The sequence below is a fragment of the Ursus arctos genome, unplaced genomic scaffold, assembly GCF_023065955.2.
Source record: "Ursus arctos isolate Adak ecotype North America unplaced genomic scaffold, UrsArc2.0 scaffold_8, whole genome shotgun sequence".
Classification (NCBI taxonomy): Eukaryota; Metazoa; Chordata; class Mammalia; order Carnivora; family Ursidae; genus Ursus; species Ursus arctos.
In genome coordinates, this window is record NW_026623100.1 from 80,009,254 (window position 1) to 80,032,237 (window position 22,984).

The 22,984-nt window shown below is 43.6% G+C and overlaps 1 long non-coding RNA gene across 1 annotated transcript in view; it reads left to right on the forward strand.

Annotated features, from left to right (window-relative positions):
• Window positions 1-22,984, forward strand: part of LOC130543150 (uncharacterized) — a 121,762-nt gene that overhangs the window by 68,060 nt on the left and 30,718 nt on the right. Inside the window, exon 3 of the long non-coding RNA XR_008958254.1 lies at window positions 21,307-21,448. This is a non-coding gene — a long non-coding RNA (uncharacterized LOC130543150). The remainder of the gene's footprint in view (window positions 1-21,306; window positions 21,449-22,984) is intronic.

Here is a 22,984-nt window from a genome sequence, read left to right on the forward strand (position 1 = left end):
TGCAGCTGGGTTGCCGAGAGGTGAGAGTCAGCTCAGCGTTAGCACTGCGTGGTTGGTCACTCAGTCTGGACCAGAACAGAGGTGCCTGGCGTCTCATGCCCGTGGTCCTTCCCTGGCCCTTCCAGGCTCGTTTCTTTCACTGGTTGTTGCTTTTTTATTTTCAAATCCTGCTAGCGTCCATGTTTATATTTCTGCCCTGCTTTGTTCCCAAAATTATTTGGTGTGGCTTACAATACTATAATATAATAGCAACACATAGATGGATTTTTAAAATTTAGTGTGTAGAGAAAAGAAAGATAAAGTGGTACATTGAAACCAGAGGGAAAGCTCATCATGGGACTTTGTACTGTAAAGTCCTACTGACTTAGCGAAGTTGGACTGCAGGTAAAACATGCGCTTTTCCCGGCAACCAGAGCCAAAAGAGAGTGTGCAGTTGAAGGCTCACACTATCCATAAAATATATACATATATTATATATATATATATTATATTTATATATATATCTCAGTTACTCAGAGGTAAGCTTTTCCTGGCCATGTTTTGTCCTATATTCTGGATTTGGTTTTTTGTTTGTTTTTGTTTTCGTCTGAGGACATAAATATCGTGTCCCTCCTTAAATGAGGTGTACGTTTATTTTCCTACCACACATTCCCTCTAGGTCATTGTACTGTTCCCTGGCTTCCTTCCTTCCAGCTAAAGGCTAATCTCCTTATTCAGCCCATGGCTTGTAACTTTTCTTTGGTAACCAGGCCTCTGAGCTTTCTTTGCTGTTCCCTCCTCACCTCTGCCCAGGGCTGTCATCCTTTCTCAGAGCAGCTGCTGCTTGAGATGTTTGCTGTGGTTCATCTGCGTTTGCCTGGTGCCTGAGCAGAGCAGCTGGACACACGGGCATGGAGCCCCCATCGTCGGTGTGGTTGTGCTATTCTCCTGCTTGCTGGCAGCGAAAGGGGAAGACAGGCAGGGAATTGGGGCTCCTGTCGCACCTGCCTCCTGCCACTGGGACAGCTTGTCCCCTTGCCTGTCACCAGGACCCAAGGAATGCTCTAGGGCCCAGGTGGCAATGGCAGTTCAGGAGCCACCAGGCAGAACACATCCTGTGCCCAGTAGAAACCAGTGGAGAGTTGTTTCTCTAAAATTTTGATATATCATCTATTTGTTTCACCTTTCTGTCTCTTTGCTTACTTATTATCCACATATATATCCCTTGCCTGTTTCCATAAATTATGTGAAGGGACATCACATTTCAGATGATATAAATGGATGACAGGAATATCCAAGGGAGCTGGGGCCAAGTTTATTTGCCTGGCAGCAGGGTCCTGGCTGCTGGGGTGAATGGAGCCTTTGGGGTACATTGAGTCCCATTACTCTCTAATGATGAGTTGCTGCTGTTCCTCCTCTAGCGACTTCAACTGTGAACTTCTTTTCTCTTGGGCATCTTGTAGATTGACAAGCAGTCTCTGGACTGTGAGTGTTCCCATTAACACGCTCAGCCAGCACATGCCAGACGATCACCCAGTAATAACACGGCATTTGTGTAATGCTTTACAACATTGACTAATTGATTCTCGGGGGAAAGGATCACTTACGTGTTCAGGGATTTTTGCATTCTGTTTTGTTCCAGACCTCTGCTGTGGTCACCGAAGTCACTGGGCAGAGCCAGAGAACTTCACAGTGTGAACATCACTGTTGCACAGCCCTGCTTCTTTTCAGATGTTCCCCAGCTTAACCAAGGATGGCAGAGGTGGCGGTGGTGTTTGATAAAGAGAGCTGGGGGTGCAGAGAGGGGCTTTAGTCCCTGCTCAGCTGCTAGCATGCTAGGGGATCGACGGCAGGTCCCTTGGCTTCTGTTTTGTTGGCTGCAAAAGGATGACCTTGAATTCGGTGATCTCTGTGTACCTGTAAGGCTAAGCATTCGGGAGTCCACATACTTCTGACAAAGACCTTTTCTGCAGGAACACCATACTTCACCTGGCTCACAGGTCTCAGGATTCTGCCCCCTTTTTGGTTCTCGGTTCCTCTCCCTCACACTCCTTTACAGCCTGTTACAAAGGCTGAAAGGGCAGAAACAAAGATAATGAAACACAATGCAAAGTGAAGCAGTCACTAAATCCCTCACTCCATACACAGAAAATTATCGCCAGCTGTTGCCCAATTAAACGCAGCAATCTAGCAGAGCTCCAGCAGTTCAAAGGAGAACGCACACACTGTGTATCCAGCCAAACCACTTCCATGAAAACCCAGAGGATTTGAACACAAAAACACATTTTTCCATAAGCTACGTTTGTGTTTTCGTTAGAAGCATTCCAACTCAGAGACATGGTGGATAAGCACCGAGCCCGTTCGCAGTATCTGTGCAGAGCTTGTACCCACACTGTGTCTTCAGCATCTCCAAGAAAGGCGTCTGAAAGGGTCCTTTCATGGCAAGCGCTTGCAGACTCTCTAAGCTCTTGGTAGTGCTCTGCACGGTGAGCAGGTGAATGCAGCATGGTCAGTAGCCATGCTCCTCTGTTTACGCTCAGTTGCCATCCGTTCACTGTCCATCTTCTGTGTGCGACACTTCGCTACATTTCCGAGTGTAGAAATCAGTAAGTCGGGTTTCTTGCCATGAGCGAACCTAAAGTCTGGCTTAACTGACAGATGCAGAAACCATAATACAATATTACACCATTATAAGGGCTTTTCTAGGAGTTTGGGCCCAAACAGCAAGCATCAGGATGCTTAGAGGAGCCAGACAAAGCTTCTAGAAGGAGCAGTGTTAGAGCTGGGACAAAGGCATGCATGCCTAGTTCTTGAAAAACATTTTTTTTTCTCTATGATTAGGGTTTTTTAATTTGTTTGTTTCCTCGTCTTGTGTAAGAGAAAACCATGAAGATATTTTCAAGGGGTGAAGATATCACTTCTATTATCTTCCAAAACCTTTATAACTTTGCCTTCCACATTTAGGTTTATCATACACATAGACTTGATTTTTGTGCAGGGTGTAAAGTAGAGATCCAATGCAATTTTTTTTTTTTCCATATGGATACCCTACTTCTAAGCACAGGTGCTGTGTTGAAAGCAGATCATGAGAATGGGAATTTCGTTCATTCCATCCTGTTGACAACTTCAAAGGAAAAGCTTTCATTGTTTTACTACAGGTATTAGGCTTTTTGTAGTGTTTTGTCTGATGCTAATTATTAGATTAAGGTGTTCCCTTCAAATTTCCCTTTGTTTAGAGTGATTTTTATCACAAATTACTATTGAATTTCATCAAATTGTTTTTATCCATTCATTAAGATTATATGGAGTTTCTCCATTCATCTGTTGAAGTGGTAAATTCCATCAATGGAATTTCTAATGTTACGCCAATCTTGAATTCCAGATATTAATCCAGGTTACTCGTAACCTATCAATTCCTTGGAATTGGAATTCCAAGACTTGGAATGCCAAATTTTTTTTTTTTTCAGGATGATTGCATTTATGTTTAGGTTATGTTTTTCCTAGGAGTTCACTCATTTCATTTAAGTTTTTGGTATTGGCATAAAGTGGTAAAATCACCCACATTTTCATTTTGGATCATGCTTTCCTTTCTTTTCTTTTCTCCTTTCTTGAGCAGTGTTGCCACAGGTTTATCAATTTTCTTCATTTCTTCCAAGAATTAGATTTGTTTTTTGACCTTTATTGTGTGCCTTAAAAAAAAAAAAACCACTTTATTGATTCCTGCTTTAAAAAAATTCTTTACTTTCAGTTTTGTATGGGATATCATTCTAGATTGTTGACATGGACGCTTAGCTCATTAGTCTTCAGGTTTTCTTGTATTTCTTTCCTAATATATATAAAACCATTTCCTGAGTTTTGATATGTAGTATTTCTGCATTATTTTATTTAAACATATTTTCTAATTTTCACTTAGGTTCTTGGATTATTTAATTAATTATTAATTTCCAAACATGTATGTATTGTCAAATTATCTTTTGTCTATTTTACTTACAGTTGCATGGCCATCAGAGGATTTACTCTCTATAAATTCATTTCTTTAAAAAATGAGTCATTGTTTTGTGACCCAATATGTGGTTAATTTTTGTAGCTGTCTCCGGTGTGCTTTAAAGGATAATGAACTCTGCAGTTTGGGGGATAACATTTTGTCTTTACCAGACAAGTATGTTATCAAGTTGTGTGTATTTCTGTTATCTCCACTGTTTTTTGTTTCATTTTATCTCTTTGAAGCACCAGTTAGTGAGAGTTGTGTCAAAATTTCTGAAATGGTGGTGGGTTTTTCTATTTATCCGTGTAGTTCTAGCAATTTTCATTTTAGGTATTTTGAGACTGTTATTAATTGCATACACATTTTTAATTTTTAATCTTCTAAGTGGTTAGAACATTATGTTATTATGAATTGACACTCTATTAATGAGTTTTGCCTTAAAATGTATTATATATAGTAGAGTTACATCAGATTTCTTTTGGTTAGTGTTTACATAGTATATGGTGTTCTTTCTTTTTCCTTTTGACAGTTTTTCTTTATTTACTTTTTAAGTAGGCTCCACACCCAGTGTGGGGCTTGAACTCATGACCCTGAGATTAAGAGTCACATGCTCTACTGACTGAGCCAGCCAGGTGCCCCAACGTTTGACAGTTTTATCTGTTTGTTTTAGATATGTTTTATATGAACTGAGTATATTTGGATTTAGTTTTCTTATTCAGACTGTAGCAATTTTTATCCTTTAGCTGGACCACTTAGTTCATTTAATTAAATGAAATTACTGATACATTTGGTTTTTAGTCCTTCATGTTATTTTGTGCTTTCTATTTATTTGTGTTTCTTTTCCCTTTCTTTTCTGCATTCTTTTAGTGGCAACCTAGTAATTATAACTGTATTTAATTTATCTTTACTAACTAATGCTTTTGTCCTCCTTTTGGACAAGACAATATCATAGATCACTAACTCTCTTTGTCCCCCTCCTGACTCCTTGGCTGCCATCTCTCTTGCCCTTGGAGTTGACATGTTCTCTTAGTCATCTTCGCAGCTCTTGGCGGATCAGGGTCCCTGAATGCCGTTCTGACTTTGCCACCCGTTGCGGTAATTGCACTTATCTTTTTTTCTAATGGTTAAGCATTGCCACCTAGCTTTGGATATTCTGGGATCCTGTTGTCATACTGATATCAGGGAACACCATTCTGTGTGAGCATTTCTTACAGTTCGCCATAACCTGTCCAATGCATGAACCTGATGTCTCCCATTCACCAGGGCATACTTTCTTGCTTTGGCAAACAGAGGGCGTCCAAGCCCTCCTGCTGTACTAATTGGCTGGTATTTCACCATTCCCTGTTAAAACCAAGTGGCTTCTTGCGTATCAACTCTAGCAATCCCAGTTCTCTGAGAATTTGATCCTCCATGCTGCTAGAGAAGTTCTGAGATTTCTAGTTTACTTAACACAGCTTTCTCTCAGCTCTCAAGTGCCATCACAGTGTGTTAGCACCATCTGCCGTGGTCCTTGCCAGGGTGTTAAATCCTTGGTCATGGGAGAAACCTCCCTTATCCTCCTTTATGTTTCACCCTGACCTTGATCCCACACCTCCAGGATCAAGTCCCATGCATGCTGTCTTAGCTCGGGCTGATATATCTTGGTGAGGTCTTGTGGCTCTTTTGGGGTATAGTCCCTTTCCTATTTCTGTATGTCCAGCACTTCCCCAGCCATGTTTTCTGGGACTTAACCCTAACTATTGATCTGGTGGCTAGGAGGGTTGGTGGGATAGATCCCAAGCAGGGGGCAGGGGTGGGATAGAAGTGGGATTGGATGCTTGTTGTCTTATGTGTTAGAAGCCACTTGATTTTAGTGGGAAGGAGTGATTCACTTCTGCAAAGGACTTGATGCACTCAAGTGCATCTGTCTGGATGTCAGTACCCCACGCCTCAGGTTCCCAAACAGGGATCTGGCCTTGGCATAATAGCCTTGCTGAAGTTGAGCATTCACCTCCTTTAGAGCCTGCTACACAAAATATTAACTTCTTGACCCAGTTCTCCAGTGTTTGACCCCAAATATCAGTAACATTCAAAAATTGCCATTAAAGTCCATTGTCCTTATAATTAGTTACTATACCCATACTTGAATTTCTCAAATGCATGTGATATTGCACTCCCGGGGCATGACTTCAATATATCCCTTCCTGGTTCATAATTGTGAAACTTTCACGGTTGTACTTTAGCGTTTCCTGGGCTCTTCACACTTCCTTTTCTTGTCCTCAGTGATGGGGTCTTCATTGACAGTCGGCCAGGAGGTCCTCCAGTTCCAGAATCCCTCTTGAGAGTCAGCTTCCTCAGACTAGTCCTTGCACTGGCTGCCCTGAATCAGATTCCTGGGAATGCTGACTCTGAGATATAAATTTGAGGGCAGAAAGTTGATTGGGGTTGTATCCTTGGGATCAATATCTGTGGATATTAAAACAAGTAAAATTGAACAATTGAAATGCGGTCAACACAAAGGCCTCAGCTGATTTCACAGGGAACTCTGGATGCTATTATCCTGCCTGGAGGCAAAGAGGCTGGGTTTTCACACATCTTGCACTGACCAGTCACCAGGTGCAGGCAGTCCACAGGGAAGGGGAAATCACCTTGTGGAGATGACTGTCTTGAAATTCAGGCAATTGGGGCATTTCCTAAAGGGTGATTTAGCTGTGAACTGTCAGCAGCTGGTGGAATAGCTCTAGGGAAGGTAGTGGGGCCATTGCCTGAAACAGGTGGTGTTGTGCCTGGCCTTCATCTTTTGAGGAGCTTAGACCATTGATGCCAGGTTCAGAAAAGAAAATGTGGACTAATTTGGAAGAAAGGTCAATTAGGCTGGCTTTTCTAACCAGTAGAAGTATTGGATCCACAGGGATTGGGAAGTTTTGTGTTTCAGAGATACTGCTAGAGAGATACACACCAAATAGATTAAGACTTTAACCAAAGAAAGTGTCCATGTTTTCTCCCTTATGCACTCACTCTATTCCTGCGAATGATTATGAGGAAAGGAGCAAGCATGGAGTTCTAGTGGGGAGAAACCAAGCTCAGACCCCAAAATATTGTCCAATTATAAGGTCTTAATGTGCAGTGTGAAAAATAGGAGAAGCTCCTCAAAGAAATCCTGAGTCTTGGGTTTTGTAAGAAATGGCCAAGAATGGGCAGTACGGAATGGGTGAGTGTTCTAAGTAAGTAGAAATCACATAGTCCCCAGGGGGGTGATTTCTGTCACTGATTCATGTTGTTTTTTTATACATCAGTAAGATTGTAGAGGGCAGAAATGATCAATAACCTGGTGTTATGGACTGAATTGTGTCCTCCCCCAAATCCATATGTTGAATCCCTAAACCCCAGTTGAGACAGCATTTGGAGATAGGGTCTTCAAGAAAGTAGTTATGATGAAATCAGGTCATAGGGAGGCTGTAATCCAGTAGGACTGGTGTCCTTATACGAACACGAAGAGACACCAAGGATGTATGCACCCACAGGAAAGACCTTATGAGGACACAGGAAGAAGGGCACCATTTGCAAACCAAGGAGCAAGGCCTTTGGCGCCTTGATTGTGAACTTCTGAATTCTGGGACTAGGAGGAAAAACAAACAAACAAACAAACAAACAAAAAACAAATAAAACTTCTGTTGTTTAAGCCACCCACTTACGATATTTTTTTATGGTAGCCTGAACAGGCTGAGACACTTGGTGATTTCTGACCCATTCTGTGCACATCAGTGTGCCTCAGGACCGTGGTTAGAAACCTCTCCAATGTGGAAATATTACTTAGGAATATACGTATTTGAAGGGAAAGTGAAACAATGCAAAGCATTGAAATGATTAAAATTCAATTTAATATAGTGGTTACCTCTGGGCGAGTGCCTCTGGGGAAGGTAGAAAGGGAGGTAAGGGAAGAATTGGTACAAGGTGGGCTTCATCTCGATTTGCAATATTTCGTTCCTGCAGCTGGTTGGTGGGGGCATTGTCATGTATAATTTCTTTTATGTCTTTATATCATTTTATATACATGGAATATTTCATAAAGTGTTAGAAAAAGAATAGTAAAATATTTTGAGTAGTTGCTGATTAATTCAGTATTTATTGAATCTTTTTAAAAAAATATTTTATTGATTTATTTGAGAGAGAGAGCCCAGAGAATGAGAAGGAGAAGCAGACTCCCTGCTGAGCCCCACGTCCTGCTGAGCCCCACGTGGGGCTCAATCCCAGGACCCTGAGATCATGACCTGAGCTGAAGGCATATGCTTAACTTTCTGAGCCACCCAGGCGCCCCTGAATCCTTTTTTTTTTTTTTTTATAATATTAGTAGAATAGAAAGGAAGAAATAATCAAACATGTGCTTGATTTTCTTTTTATTTTCTTCTTTTTTCTCCAGCTTTATTGGTATATTACCGACGTAGAACATTTGTAAGTTTAAAGAACACAGTGTGACAATTTGAAACCCATATGTATTGTGAAACAAACAGTAAGGGTAGTTGATACGTCCATCCCCTCACAAAATTATCATTTTTTCTACTCTTGTAATAGCTTTCCAGTATACAATACAGTATTGATCATTATAGTCACCGTGCTGCACCTTAGACTCCCCAGAACTTATTCATCGTACAGTTGGAAGTGTGTACTCTGACCATCATCTCCCACCCCCACCCCAGCCCCTAGGAACTACCATTCTACTCTCTGTTTCTAGAAGTTCAGCATTTTTAGATTCCACATATAAGTGAGAACATACGGCATTTATCTTTTTCTGTCTAATTTATTTCACTTAGTATGGTGCCCTCAAGGTCCATCAGTGTTGCCACAAAGGCAGTATTTCTTTCTTTTTTATGGCTCGATAATATTAATATACATAATATTAAATATACATATGTATATACATTATATATTATATAAATATGAATATTAAATATACACATACATTCATTTTCTTTATTCATCTGTGGATGGACACTTAGGTTGTTTCCATGTTTTGGCTATTATAAATAACGTTGCGGTGACCATGAGTGTGCAGAGATCTCTTTGATATAATGATTTAATTTCCTTTGGATGTATACTCAGAAGTGTAATTGCTGGGCCATAGGGGTAGTTCTAGTTTTATTATTTTGAGGAACATCTATACTGTTTTCCCCAGTGGCTGCACGAATTTACACTCCCACCAGCAGTGCACGAGGGCTCCCTTTCTCCACATCCTCCCCGACACTTGTCTTTTGTCTTTTTGATGACAGACATTTTAAGAGGTGTGAGATGGGTATGTCCTGGTTTTGATTTGCGTTTTCCTGATGATTACTGATGTTGAGCATCTTTTCATGTACCTTTGTACCTCACGTACTTTTCACGGCCATTTGTATGTGTTCTTTGGAAAAATGTCTATTCAAATCCTTTGCCCATTTTTTGATCCAGTTTTTTTTATTCTTTATTTTTATTTTTGCTGTTGAGCTGAATGAGTTCCTTATGTATTTTTGCATAGTAAGCCCTTATTAGATAGATGGTTTGCAAATATTTTTTCCCAGTGTGTAGGTTGCCTCTTCATTATGCTGATTATTTCTTTAGCTGTGCCAAAGATTTTCAGTTTGATGTTGGTTTTATTTTTCAGTGCATTTGTGTTTCCATTGACCCAACCATGCTTGTGGTCTGGACCCTCTTACAGTTAGACTTTTGCTTTTTCAAGGTCACTATGGTTAGGGCTGTAGGGTTGGCTTATTTAAGGAACATACCTGCAAAGTCTAGTAAGTCTTTAGGCAAAAGATGCACATTTATATATTTTTTTAAAGATTTATTTATTTATTTTTTAGAGAGAAAGAGAGAGAGAATGCACATGTGTGGGGCAGGGGAGGGCAGAGGGAGAGGGAGAGAGAAAATCTCAAGCAAACTCCCTACTGAGTGGGGATCCCAATGCAGGGCTTGATCTCAGGACCCTGAGATCATGACCTGACCTGAAATCAAGAGTCAGACCCTTAACTGACTGAGCCACCCAGGTACCCCAGAAGATACACATTTATGGTGAAGGTTTTATTTCTACCTTAAGGCAGACCATCAAGATTTTCTGCTGATTCCATTCAGTTGCCCTTGCAAAAGTTTTCATGCCCCATGATGCTTAAAATAATGCTAATTATACCTAACATTTATTAATGGCTTCATAATTATCAAAGTGCTTCCAAAGGCCTTGATAACTTACTAGATCCGACCATCCTAAGGAGGAGAGTATCTCACTTGTGCTTCTTGCTGTCCCGGGGAGGAGGCCCAGCTGAGGAATGGGACACCCTCCCTAAGAGATTCTCTGGCAAAAAGGCTAGGAGGAAAGGGATGCAGTTAACCGAATGGCAGAGTACGCAGTATGTGATACCTCCAGATTGCCCCCAGGTCTTTCATAAATTGATAAACTCAATGGCCAGGGTGATTGGATTGAATGCGGAAGGCTAAGTAGAATGTCTGAGCACAGGGCATTGTATACAGAGGAACTGTGCTATTGGCACTCACAGAAATCAGGGCTTTGAGCTCTTACTTCAGATCCAGAGTTTAGGCTGATTTTAAGCAGATTTCAAATGCAGAAAAAGCCCCGTCCAACTCCTGGTTACATGAACAGCAGTGATAGGAGGTATGTACAATACAAACTGGACTGACTGCCCCTTAGGAAGCTGCATTAACAAAAGCCCTAGGAGGGGAGGGGACAAATCTCAGGCAGCAGTGATGATGCTGGAGGTTAGAATTAAGGCTCCTGCCTCCACATCATTTCCTCCTTCTGAGCCCAGACTAGCACCACGGAGCAAGCAGGGATCCTGCGAACTCACATCCAGGATTCAGATACAACCCTAGCTTAGTGGCCAACGAGGAAGGCTGATGGAGAGAGAAGCAGCAGGTCAGGGGCGGGGGTTTCAGTGGGATCACAGGGTGTAAGTGAATGGTGCTGCAAGGTAATTTTCCTCTCAGATTCTCCGGGCCTCTAGTGACATTTCCCGAGACTTTGTATTATCTCCAACAATCAGTCTTAATTACAGCCTTTCCTGTGGCCTGTGTCCTGACTCGGCTGGGTGGTGTGCTGAGTCAGCAGGAAGTGATCTCATCAGCTCGGTGGGAAGTTCCCGCATTGTAATGGAGAAAACAGAATCCAAATAAATTAGATGGAAAAGAAAGTCCTCATCAGCAAGAAAGGGAGTTTGAAACATCAGAAGTAACTGTGTTGGGATGTTGGGGGCATTTTAAATGGGAAATGTGATTAACTTCGGTTTTGGAGGACTTAACTTAGTGTAAAAACAAGATAGAAACAGGCAGGCAGACCAAAGTCCCTTTTGTTATAGTCACACCTGCAGTGTATGTTCCTCAGAACTTATAAAATTATATAATTCTCTCTCAAGTATGGCTTGGAACTCTTTTATTAAGGAAAGTAAGAACTTTCCTTAATAAAATAGGTAGCTGGCAGGCCTGAATTTGATTTGTATGTTAAAAAGAAAGAAAAAAAAGTGATCCCCTTAGCTTCTTGTTTCCAAGGGAATTTTTTTTTCCAGAAATATATTGCTTATTGGATGGTGAATCTCTAATTTGGGAGACCATATGTTCTAGGTATTCTGGGAAAGATCCGGGTTTCAAATACTGTGGCCATTGTTCCCAGAAGCGCAGCATAACATAGTTGAGAGTCCCAGGAGTGATAGTTGTCTCTCCGTGAACACTTTCTGTGCCCCAGGGACGTACGTGCAGTAAGTCATTTTATTTTTCATGGCAACTCTTAAAGTAGCTGTCAGTGTTGTTACAGCCTTATCTACTTGGAAACCAAGACTCGCTCCACATCTCAGCAGGCGCGGGGTAGAGCTCTGTGGCTCCAGAGTCTGACATTGTGGACAGCATCCTGCCTAGGAGAGTGATCGTGCTTTTCCACCTGGGTCAGCAGAGTTTCAAGATGACCCCAGAACCCCTGCACGTCCAGACAATGCCTTCCCCCCACTACTGGCAGAATCTGTGTAGGTGATGATTACTAATCACTCCCATGATAGATTCCTGACCAGGAGACTTGTAGTTCAAAATGGAGCTTACCTAGGTAGGCCAACTTGATCAGGTCATCTCTTTAAAGGCCTTAATGTGGTTCTCCCTGAAGTCAGAGACGTGGGAAACCCGTGAGGTCCTGTAGGTGGGGTCGCCTGGCAAGGACGTGACTTGGCCTTTGTCCCCAGGCTGACAGCTAGCAGGAAAGCAAGCTTTCCCTCATCAGTCTCCACATGAGGATAAAGCTGGCTGAGCCCGGGGCTTCCATCCCATGACACTCTGAGCAGGGGACCAGTTAAAGTGCGCCAGACTCGCAAGGAAACTATAGTGGATGTGTCTGTGCTGTTTGAGATCACCGTGTCTGTGGCAATCTATTATGCAGTACTCCTCCCTCCTCTTCCTCTCCTCTTTCGTCCTTCCTTCTGCTATATTTACCAGCATTTATTATGTGTTAGAATATGTGCTAGGAGTTGTAGCCACAATGGTCAGCACAATCATGAGGGCCCTGCCTTGTGAAGTGTATGACATGGCGAGGGAAACAGATATTAATCAGATAACACCAGGATACAAGTAAAACTGTGTCCAAGGTAACTGAGAAGTGCTTCCACACAAAGTGAGACTACAACTGTAATCTTCCGTACACGCACACGCGCACACACACACACACACACACACACACACACACACAATGTTCCCTAAGGCATGAAAAGTGACCAAAGCGCAGGAGAGGGAGGGCATTACAGGTACAGGGAACAATAATAACCAAGTCCCTGGGCAGGCAAAACCACACATACAAGGCAGCACAGAGGGCCTGGGGTTGTGCATGAGCACGGGGACAGGACATGTAGGGGGCTAGAGATAGGAAGCCTAAAGCTGTGTGTTCTAAAACCCTCAGTTTGGGGGTGGGAGGATGGGTTAGCCCAGTGAACAGTATTAAGGAAGGCACGTATTGCATGGGGCACTGGGTGTATACGCAAACAATGAATCATGGAATACTACATCAAAAACTAATGATGTCCTGTATGGTGACTAACATATCCTAATTTAAAAAAAGACAGAAAAAAAATCATAAGACCTTATGCAAAAAACAAACAAACAAAAACCTGTGTGTTCTAAGGGATTTCCTTTGCAGGAACAATGGAAAGCCCGTTCTAGAAGCATATGAAGTGAAGGGAATGTTGGGAAGCAGGGAAAGAGCAGGACAGGTAGAAAACATGCAGGGCAGCCCTCAGGAGAATGGCCAGAGTGTGAGCCAGAGCCGTGGCCTAGGGAGAACAGGTGGACCCAGGCCCGTGACAGATGGGAGGCAGTGTGTGGGGTAGAAGAGGAAGTCAGCAAGAGCTCCAACATTTCACGTCTTGGTGACCAAGAGGAGAGGCTGTGGCATTAAGAAGGAAGGTCAGGGTCTGGCCAGCCTTCCCAGGGTGGAGCGTCTGGGATACAGCCAGGAGCAACTCTGCATCCTGAGAGCCAAAGGCGCAAGAGCAGACATTCGATCCACAGCAGAGGGGGCTGACTTTATGAGAGAATGGGATCGCTGATGACCAGAAAGCAGAGAGAAAACGGCCAAAGACAGGACCGCCTGGAGACTGCCTACTTCTTGCTCACCTGTCTGGGTGCCTCACAGGTTCTCCTTCATAAATAAGTGGGAAGCATGTGCTCCATTTCTCCAAGTATCTAAATAATGGGAAATTTAAGAAATAATAAGTGAATATGTGGGATTGTGTGGGCATGCATAAATTGTGCTATAATTTGTATCTATTAATATAAAATAATAAAATATAAATAATTGACTTTAAGAGACTATAATGTGATATAATAGTAATTGAGACTGTATTGTAATAACCCCAAGACAATATAAAAACTCAGATACATTGATACATATTTAAGATAGGTACTTCTATTAACTTTAAGCCATTATTTAACGGGCCATGGTCAGAGGACCTACAACCATAGGACCATACTGAATCTACCAGCTGCTATTTGTTTTGTTTGCTGTTAGCTGAAGTTCCATGTATTGCAAATTTTTCATTCAAGCAAATCTGGGAGGCAAATTTCAATTTTGATCTGAAAATGAATGAAGAGGAATACTTCATGTTTAGTTATGAATTCACTGAATTATGTGAGTTTATGTTTTAGAAATGAAACAGTATGCCATTTTTAGCCAGGAGATGGAGTGGTCAGTATCACTTGACCCCCTCATTCCACTCTGATCCTTTTCCCAGGATATATTCCATTTCCATCCAGAATCAGGTAGGATGGGTTCCAGTCCCGGCTCTGTCATAGACCATCTCTGTGCTTCTACGGAAATTATTTATTCTATAAAATATTTCTTGGGGCTGCCATGAAGATTATAGGGTGTCTGGAAAATAGTAATTGATAAGCGGAAATAAAGGGTCTGATTTAAACTCCAGTTTGAGGTCTGCTCTTCCCTCCCCAGGTAAAATCCTATCCTCTCAAGCAGTAAAGGAACAAAAAAGTGGAAGTGACGGTAATATTACCTGAATGCCTCCAGCATTCAGTGGGGGAGTGGATTGAGTGGGGGAGTTCATAAAAAATTCTAGCATTTCATTCACTTTCAGCTGCTGTGTCTGACATATGGGAGGCTGTAATTTCACAAGGAAGTGAAACCTTACCTCCTACCAGGTGCCAATATATTTTAAGCAAAGAGATATTACAACTCTGGAATTATTGAAAGCCTATGTTCTTTCTCTCCAGTTGCTCAAGGCAGACGTAAAAAGTCACATTTTTGAAATTAGCATATGACGTCATTGGGACTGGCTGTAATGGAGGTGACACGGTGGATGTGGGAGACAGAGGAACACTTGGGCTGAGCAAATCTGGAGGGCAGACCTATTTTTAGATTTTTGTGATGCAGGACTATTCTGATGCTCTAAAGAAACTGTAAAACTGCCATCTCTCAAAGTAAATTGATACTTCATTGCCCTGGATTCTAAAAACTTTTTGTAAAAAAATTTGCTTTCTGTCTTTTTCTCAGCTCTCAGTCTCTCCAAAGGTTAAAAATCAGAAGGTAGATTGTGTGTGTCCTCTCTATGCAGCCAGTTTCAACTCATTTTAAGTGTCTAATTGACTTAAATCGTCTTCAGTTCATCTTGGAACTATTTCCACGTAAGCAAGAAAATATAAGGATGCCTATGGCCTACTGACATAATAGCATCCTGAAAAAGTATGTGGAGAATGTGTGTGTGTATGCATGATGTGTGCATGTGTGGGTATGTGCATGTTATGTGAGTGTGCGGGAGTATGTGGGCGTACAAGTGAGTGTGTAGGAGTGCATGTGAGTGTGTGTGTGCATCCATGTGAGTGTGTGGGATCATGTGGGGATGCATGTGAGTGTTGGGAGTGTATATGAATGCATGTGAGTGTGTGTGGGCATGCATGTATGTGTGGGAGTGTGTGTGCGTGCCTGTTGGTGGGTGGGAGTATATGTGTGCTTGTGTGTGTGTGTGTGTGTGTGTGTGTGTGTGTGTGTGTGTGTGTGTTTACCTCCCCCAAGGAACAGCAGTGCCCAGTATTTACTCTGTTCCTATTTTTGTCCTTTGTCATCACTGTTGTAATGGAGCCCGCTGTCATCTGGTAGGAATATTTACCCGCCCGATGGATCTGACTTGGCCTGGTAATAGTGAGTGCACATCTGGAGTCTAGACTTGGCGGCTCTGTGGGCAGGCTCGGATCCCAAGGCTCCCTGGGCCCCAGGGCTCCACCGGCCGGCGCCCTGCTCTGTTGACATAGGTGGTGGACTGCCTCATCTATTTCAGCTGCCTCGCCTCCCTGGCTCACCCCCAGCCTCTACGGCCTCGCCGTGTCCCAGCTCTGCTGTGCGCTTTGGAGGGCAGCCACTGGAGGACTCTTCCCTGGCCCCCTTCCTTGGCCCCCCTCATGCTCAGGGTGCTTTGCCAGAGGGGGTGGGAAGGAGGGAAATTCTGACAATTTGTGGTTCTGCCTGTTGGAGGTAGTGGGCTGTGTTGAGCTGGAGAGGAGAGCTGTGAGAAGTGTATGAAGTAGAGGAGAGAAAGGACCCGGCATGGTGAAAAGGATGCAGGTGCTGGAGCACATGCTCCGGATTCAGATCTGTGCTCAGCCGTCACAGGAGATGTGTGACCTTCAGGGTCTCTGGGGCTCAAATTCATGATCTGTACATTTGGGGGAAGATTGACCGCCTTGTACAGTTGTTGGGAGGGATACATAGATCAATAAAGTTAAAATGCCTTAAAGTGGGAAATAAAAATCGGTCCCCTTTTCTAGCAGGTTTATCACATTCACAGATGAGAAAGTGGTTCTTTGACGCAAGGCAAGAAAAACAGCAACAGTTGCTGAAAATATAGGTGGTTGTTTGTCAGGGGCGTAGGTCTGAGCAGGGGTGCTGAGATCTTCATGGGCGATGAGAAGTTTTTGAAGCGGGTCCAACAGCAGTACCTACTTTTAGATACAAGGTAACCGAGAAAAAGGCAACCGCATTCTTGTGGCTGCAACATTTCCCATGTGGGATCTTTTTTTCCTCTTGTTTCTTTTTATAAAATGAAAGTGTTGCGAGGCTCTGATAACGGGCCGGGCCGGTGACTTCCAGAACGGGGCTGGAGTCCCTTCGGAGCTGAGGGACCCCTGACATGGCACATTTGGCATTTGAGAGACTCTTAATGCACAAGCATTGCTCTATTTTCTTTTTTTTTTTTTTTTAACAGTAATGGGTTATTTTTTGGTGTATCACCTGCACAGGATGCTACAATAATCCGCAACAAAGACTTGATCCATGTGTGTACTAATTAATCATATTTGCAATAAAGTGACATCTAAATAAATTTCACATAAAGAATAATTATTTGGATGTCTACCCAGCAAACAAAAGCAAGTCTTTGAGAAATTATAGGTTTCTTTCGGAAAATGTACTCTATTATATTGAGGTCAGCAAACCGTGGCCTACAGCCCACAAGACAGTAACTGTCTATCTCCTGCCAAGCCTAAAATATTTACTCCCTGGCTCTTTACAGAAAACATGTATTGATGCCTACAGTTACATAAATGAATGGTATTAAGAAGTATGGTTTTCTCTTTTAAAATTAGGAATATCTGTCTGTCAGTATAATCTTACCATGATACTACCTGCTTTAAAATCCATCTCACGCTCTCACTGACTACTGTTTTAGTTGGCTTGGGCTGCTACAGTAAAGTACGACGGAGGGGGGGCTTAATCAGCAGACAGTTATCTCTCACAGATCTGGAGGCTGGACGTCTAAGGTCAAGGTGTCAGCAGATTTGGTTCTTGGTGAGAGCCCTCCTCCTGGCTTATATGCAGTTGCCTCCTCGCTGTGTCCTTACATGGCAGAGAGAGAAACTCTAGTGTCTTTTTCTCATCTTACCATCACATCAATATATGAATTTGGGGGGTATACAACATTTAGTCCATAGCAACTAGACAAGAAATTGCTTACCATGGTGTAGCAAGCCCTCCCTTCCTTGATACTAGCATCACATTCTGACTTCGTTCCATTGACACTCAATTCTGTCGGCCCTATGGGCCAAATGATCAAGTTCCTACAAGATTGCATGGAAACAGAAATGAGGGGGCAGATCAAGCAAAATCAGAGACGTGGGTGGGGTGTATCTGGTCTGGGCTTAGAAGGCTGGTGAGAAGAGGGCCCCGGTGCTGTGGTCAGGGAAAGCAGCACAAACCATAACCTGGCTGGAGGCATGAAGCTCTGTGGCTTGCTGCAGGAATTGCAGGCATCCTTGGAGCAGGGCAGTGGGTGTTTGAGGCCAGTCTGGAGTCATGGGTCTGCTCTGCTTTTTACACCTGTCTTTGGGAAAGTGCTTTGGTTCATATAGGCCTCAAAATTCTCACCTATGAAATGGGAATGCTGACAACACCTATTTTCTAAGGCTGCTGGGACGATGAAATGAGAAGAATAGTGGCCCAGTGCAGTGAGCGCTCATAGCCAGGAGCCATCGCTGCCCTTGCCATGACCTTGCTGTCCCATGTCCCCATCCCCTTCCTCGCACACCTGACCCAGCCCCGCCAAAACTTGCCACCCTCTGTGCACTCTGCCTGGTAGCCGGGACTCAACTCACGGTCTTCTTGCTCTTCAGAGTCATGATTACAGCACTGTGTAGTGAGCGTGGTTTCTCCTAAAAGAATGATACAACCTGAGCCATCTAAAACCACACCCAGCAAGTTGTCGATGTGCCATTTCAGTACAAATGTGGACTTGTGGCCTTCAAGAGACAGTTGGAGCTTGTCACAGACAGAGATTTATGTTTGGTTGAGGTTTGGTTTATGTACCCATCATTTTCCAGTTTGGTAACTAGTAGCAGGAATCTAGCGGGTTGACCAGACCTAGCTTTTAAGTTTTAACAACATGAAAATGTATGAAAATATAATCACTCAAGGGGCTAACATCCCTTAGTATGTTTTAACATCAGTGGCCTGTACATGTAGTTAGGTGTATAAATAGATTTTAAAAGTCAAGTGCTTTCAGTATAGGTCCGTCAATATTTAGGGCTCTTCTTCAGACTGAGAGATACAGGATATTCTAACTCTGAGATATTTAACAGTTATAGCGAAAATCCCTAGTACCCAAGCTAACTATTTGTTTCACTATAGTGAAGAATTGAGCCTAAGGAAAGCAAGAGGTAAATCTTAAGTCTTTTTTTCTTAGTCACCAGAATTGCAACAGCTAACATTGTTCAATAATTGTGTTTGTGTGTGGACATGTATGAGTGTGTTACATGACATGAATGTGTTACATGTAATATAATTGTGTTTGTGTGTGCACATGCATGAGTGTGTTACATGCATGGCTGTGTGCATGTGCATATGTGGGTATGTGCATGCATAAGTATGTGTGCCTGCATTCATGTGTGTGAGTGCACAAGTGTGTATGTGTGCATGCATGAGTGTGTGTGTGTGTGCACATTCACATGGCAGTGGGTCTAAGTGACATATGCTGATGCTTGCAGATGAGGAAACACTTAAATACTAGGCAGCGTTGACTCCATGGAAGGTTTGCTGACTCAAGGGCTGGAAAGAAAGTGGAAATCTTGTCCCCATTGATTATGACGAGGCCCAGCATCTTCTGACTGCACTCTTGCCTTTGGATGGAGGTCTTGCCGGGTTAGCAGCAGGATCTGATTTTGAGTCATGAGTTGTTCTCCCCAGTCGCCGAGTTCCTTCTGAGCCTGATGGACAGGAGCCAGAAGTCTGCGGAGATGCTGGCTCACACTATGCTTATCTGTGACAAGCCTGTTTGGCACATGAAGTGGGAATATCTTCATTGTCACCACCAGCAGCAGCAGCAGAAGCGTCTCCTTTCCTGCGGCACGCCCGTCCCTGCAGTAGGATTTCTTTTGTGGAGCCCCAAACCAAACCTCTTTTCAGGGGCTTGTCCCAGAGGAGGTCAGTACTGGGAGTGCAGAGAAGAGTTCAAGTACCGTTATTTTAAAGATGCAGGATTGGAGGCTCAGAGAAGGGCTTTGCTCTGCAAGAGGCCACACCACTGTTGGCAGAGCCAGAAATAGAAACAGCACCTCCAGATTTATGTCTAGAGCTCTTTCTACCATAACATGCTTCCTAATCTTCTGAAGAGACTGGTAAGAAGGTCTCCTATTTTAGCTTCATTTTTAGCTTTGGGGGCATTGCACATGGTACCCAACATGTAATACACCTTCAAAACGAATTGTTTGAATGAAGTACTGAATGAATGAATGGAGTTATATTTCGGTGGTCTAGAGAAAATGTCAAGGGGCAGGGAGCTGTCCATGTTGTCCCCTGTCAGAAGAAGTCATTCAATATCGCACCGAGCCCCGTGCTGGCACATGGTTCTCCATTAATTCTGTCTACAGTTACCATCGCTGTTGGGACTGGGCATGTACTGCTTTTTTCTGTTGCAATGCTTTCTTGCTTCTAGCTAGCTTTGCTGTTGCTACTAGAATAAGATTCTACACGAAGTTGGTAGGATGATGCAATTGAAAGCAGGCCCTACATTTGTTCCCAGGGAAAGCTTCCATGGAGGGGGCAGCCTGCCTTCCCAGAGAGCCTTATGGCGCACTTCCCAGATTCTACTACATTGTCACAGATGTGGGCAGGATGACATCTGCTGCCACGAGTCCAGTGCAAACCGAAGGCCCTGGTATCAGCCTTGACTTCTCTTCATTGCCGCTGTCATGGGTGAAGGGCTGCCAGTCCAGAGCATTTGACTGTGTTTCAGTGCATTTTGATTAGTGAAGTCCAACTATCTGTAAGTTGATTTAGAACATACTTACAGTTTTCCAAAGCCTAGATCTATGTGAGAATAAGATAAATAAGAACAAAACTGAATTTGTGACTTACTCTATAGTGAAAGAAAATGCTTGCACACAAATAATCTCATTTATTTGCAGTTCTTGTGGGCTATATTAATCCCATTTTATGCCTCAGAAATGGGGCTTCAGATGGGCTGTGATGAGCACAGAGTAGACCTGATGATGCCTTTAGTCAGTGTGTTGGGTTTGGGGCTTTGCTGTGCTGCCGCAGTGAGCATGCGTCCTGTGTGCTGGCCCATTGCAGGCCAGGCCTGAGCTGACGGCACCAGGCGATCCCCAGTGTAGTTGTCCGCAGGTACCCACCTCAGAAGGCACCCCAGCACCTGCTGTCATGCACAGTGCACCATGTGTCGTCCACTTAGAGCACAGCAGGGTTGGGGGGGAGGCGTGGAATGAAAGCTTCAGGACGGTCAGAGGGAGGGAAGTTTATTAGTGAAATATATTTAGCTTAATTACTTAGTGGATGGGAACGTGGGTTCTTATCCTACCTCGGTCAGTTTACTGGTCATGTGCAATTTGCTTCTGTGTCTGGGGGAGTTTTCTGCTCTACACTACACAACACGGGGATTGTATGATCACTCGGTCAAGTCAGCTCCAAAAGCTCATCTTCCTATTAATTGAAGTAGCCACTGGGACCTTTTAGGGTCTTGCAATCTCAAATTCTGTCTTGTATCACCTCTGAGAAGCCCCACTGTGAGGATGAACGTTTTTAGGAAAGCTCAGGGTGCAGAAGCCAGACACACAGTGGTCGTGGGCACAGCATGTGCAGGCTCAGCGGCAGGACCTTGGGCCCACGCTCTCACCTGTCCGTGCCTGCTTCCCAGTCCCTGAATTGGGGTTCACAATCTCAGGGAGTTGTTAAAAGCATTAAACGAATTGATGAATGCAGATGCTTGTAATTCTAGCTCCGAAGTGCTAGCTACATTTTAATGATACTATTATCCCTCTTACCTTCTTATCCTGTAGGTGGGAGATTCCTCAGCCCAGGGGCTTAGGAGTAACACAGTCCTTTCTCCCTCTCTCTTTTTCAGTGATTCCCCTCCTGTGTCCTGATTTTGGCCCATGGAATACAGGAAGCACTCTGTCTGGTGACTTTGGGGAAAGGCTCTGCCCCGGGCACCACCGGGACTGAAGAGCAGGAAGGAGGAAGGACCTGTGTTCCAGGCAAGTTTGGTGAGCCCAGAACCAACCCCGGTACCAGCTTTTTTCAGTCTGTTTTCCCGTGAAATAATCAGGTGTCTTCGTTGGTCAGTTATTTTGTTATATGCTCCCTAAAGCACTCATAATACTGTTACTCTTTTTTTTCTTAAAGATTTTATTTCTTCTTATTTGAGAGAAAGAGAGCACAAACAGGGGTAGGGGTAGGGGTAGGGTCAGAAGGAGAGGGAGAAGCAGGCTCTCTGCTGAGCAGGGAGCCTGATGTGGGGATCGATCTCAGGACCCTGAGATCATAACCCGAGCCAAAGGCAGAGGCTTCACTGCCTAAGCCACCCACATGCCCCATAATACTGTTTCTACATGCAGTAAACTTGTCCTTTAATCAAGTCAGACATAGCAAAGAGGAGAGAGGTACTGGGTGCTCAGTGGTGCTGGTGTAGTTGCTCCAAAAAACATTGGCATTAGTTCTATGCTTCTTTGCAGCCAGCTTGGAAAAAGAAAGCAAAACACCTAATTTCACATGGTATACAGCACCAGAAAAAAGGAAACAGCCAATCTGAGTAGACAGAATTGTTTAACCGAGTAGGCAATAAATTTAAAAAGCCACTTCTCACATTCAGTATCATAGAGGTGACGCTGAATGGCATAATGGGCTCCTGTTTATTCACTTTATTCTCATTTGACTATGTCTTTTTGATAAATTTGCTTTAAATCTTTTCAGGATCAGAGGAAAAAAAAGTGATTTAGTGGCATAAAAATATCCTAAGTAAAGCTATGTGGATTCATGTCAGCAAGTGTAGACAAGAATGTGGTCTGTCATCTGGACCAAAGCAAAGTAATTGCGGCCTTCAGCCTGGGGCCCTTAGTGCTGACTGTGGGTGTGAGTGCTGGGCTCTGGCAGCACCCGCAGGACGGCTGGGACAGAGGGAACGGTGGAGAGCAGTGAACTAACCTGGGTTGGTTGTCGACATGGATGGATCAGACATTCTAGGAATCACATGCTGTCCTGAGAGGGGAGCGTTGGCAGGAAGCTCCAGCTGACTATTATGACCAGTTGCTCGGGCTGTGACTCCCTGGCGTATCTACACTTACACTTCCTTTTCAAATAATCATGCCGGCTTCTAGATCAGACAGGTGTTTGCTCCTGATGTGGCAACAATCTCCATTCCCTCCCTTATCAGCTTAGAAATGGTCAAGGAGGCATGAGGGGATTTCAGGGTTTGTGACCTCCAGCTCTTCTAGGACATTCTGAAGAAACATTTCACTTTTATCCCTGAACATCTGAACATTTGTGAAGGGCTTAGGAGACAGGGAGAAGCTCCTATGTATAGAACAGGCCCAGGACATGGTGTGAGAAGACAAAGTGAGGAAAGGGGCCTTTGGTAATGTGGCCTCTGCTTGGTGGGGCTTGAGTCCGTGTGGGGAGGGAGTCCTGGTAGGTGTTCAGTGACGGCATTTAGAAAGGACTAAGAGGCCTCCACTGGATTTTGAATGAGGAAATGCTTCAGAAAACTCAGCAGATGAAAGAGCTGATGAAGTGGATGTTTGCAG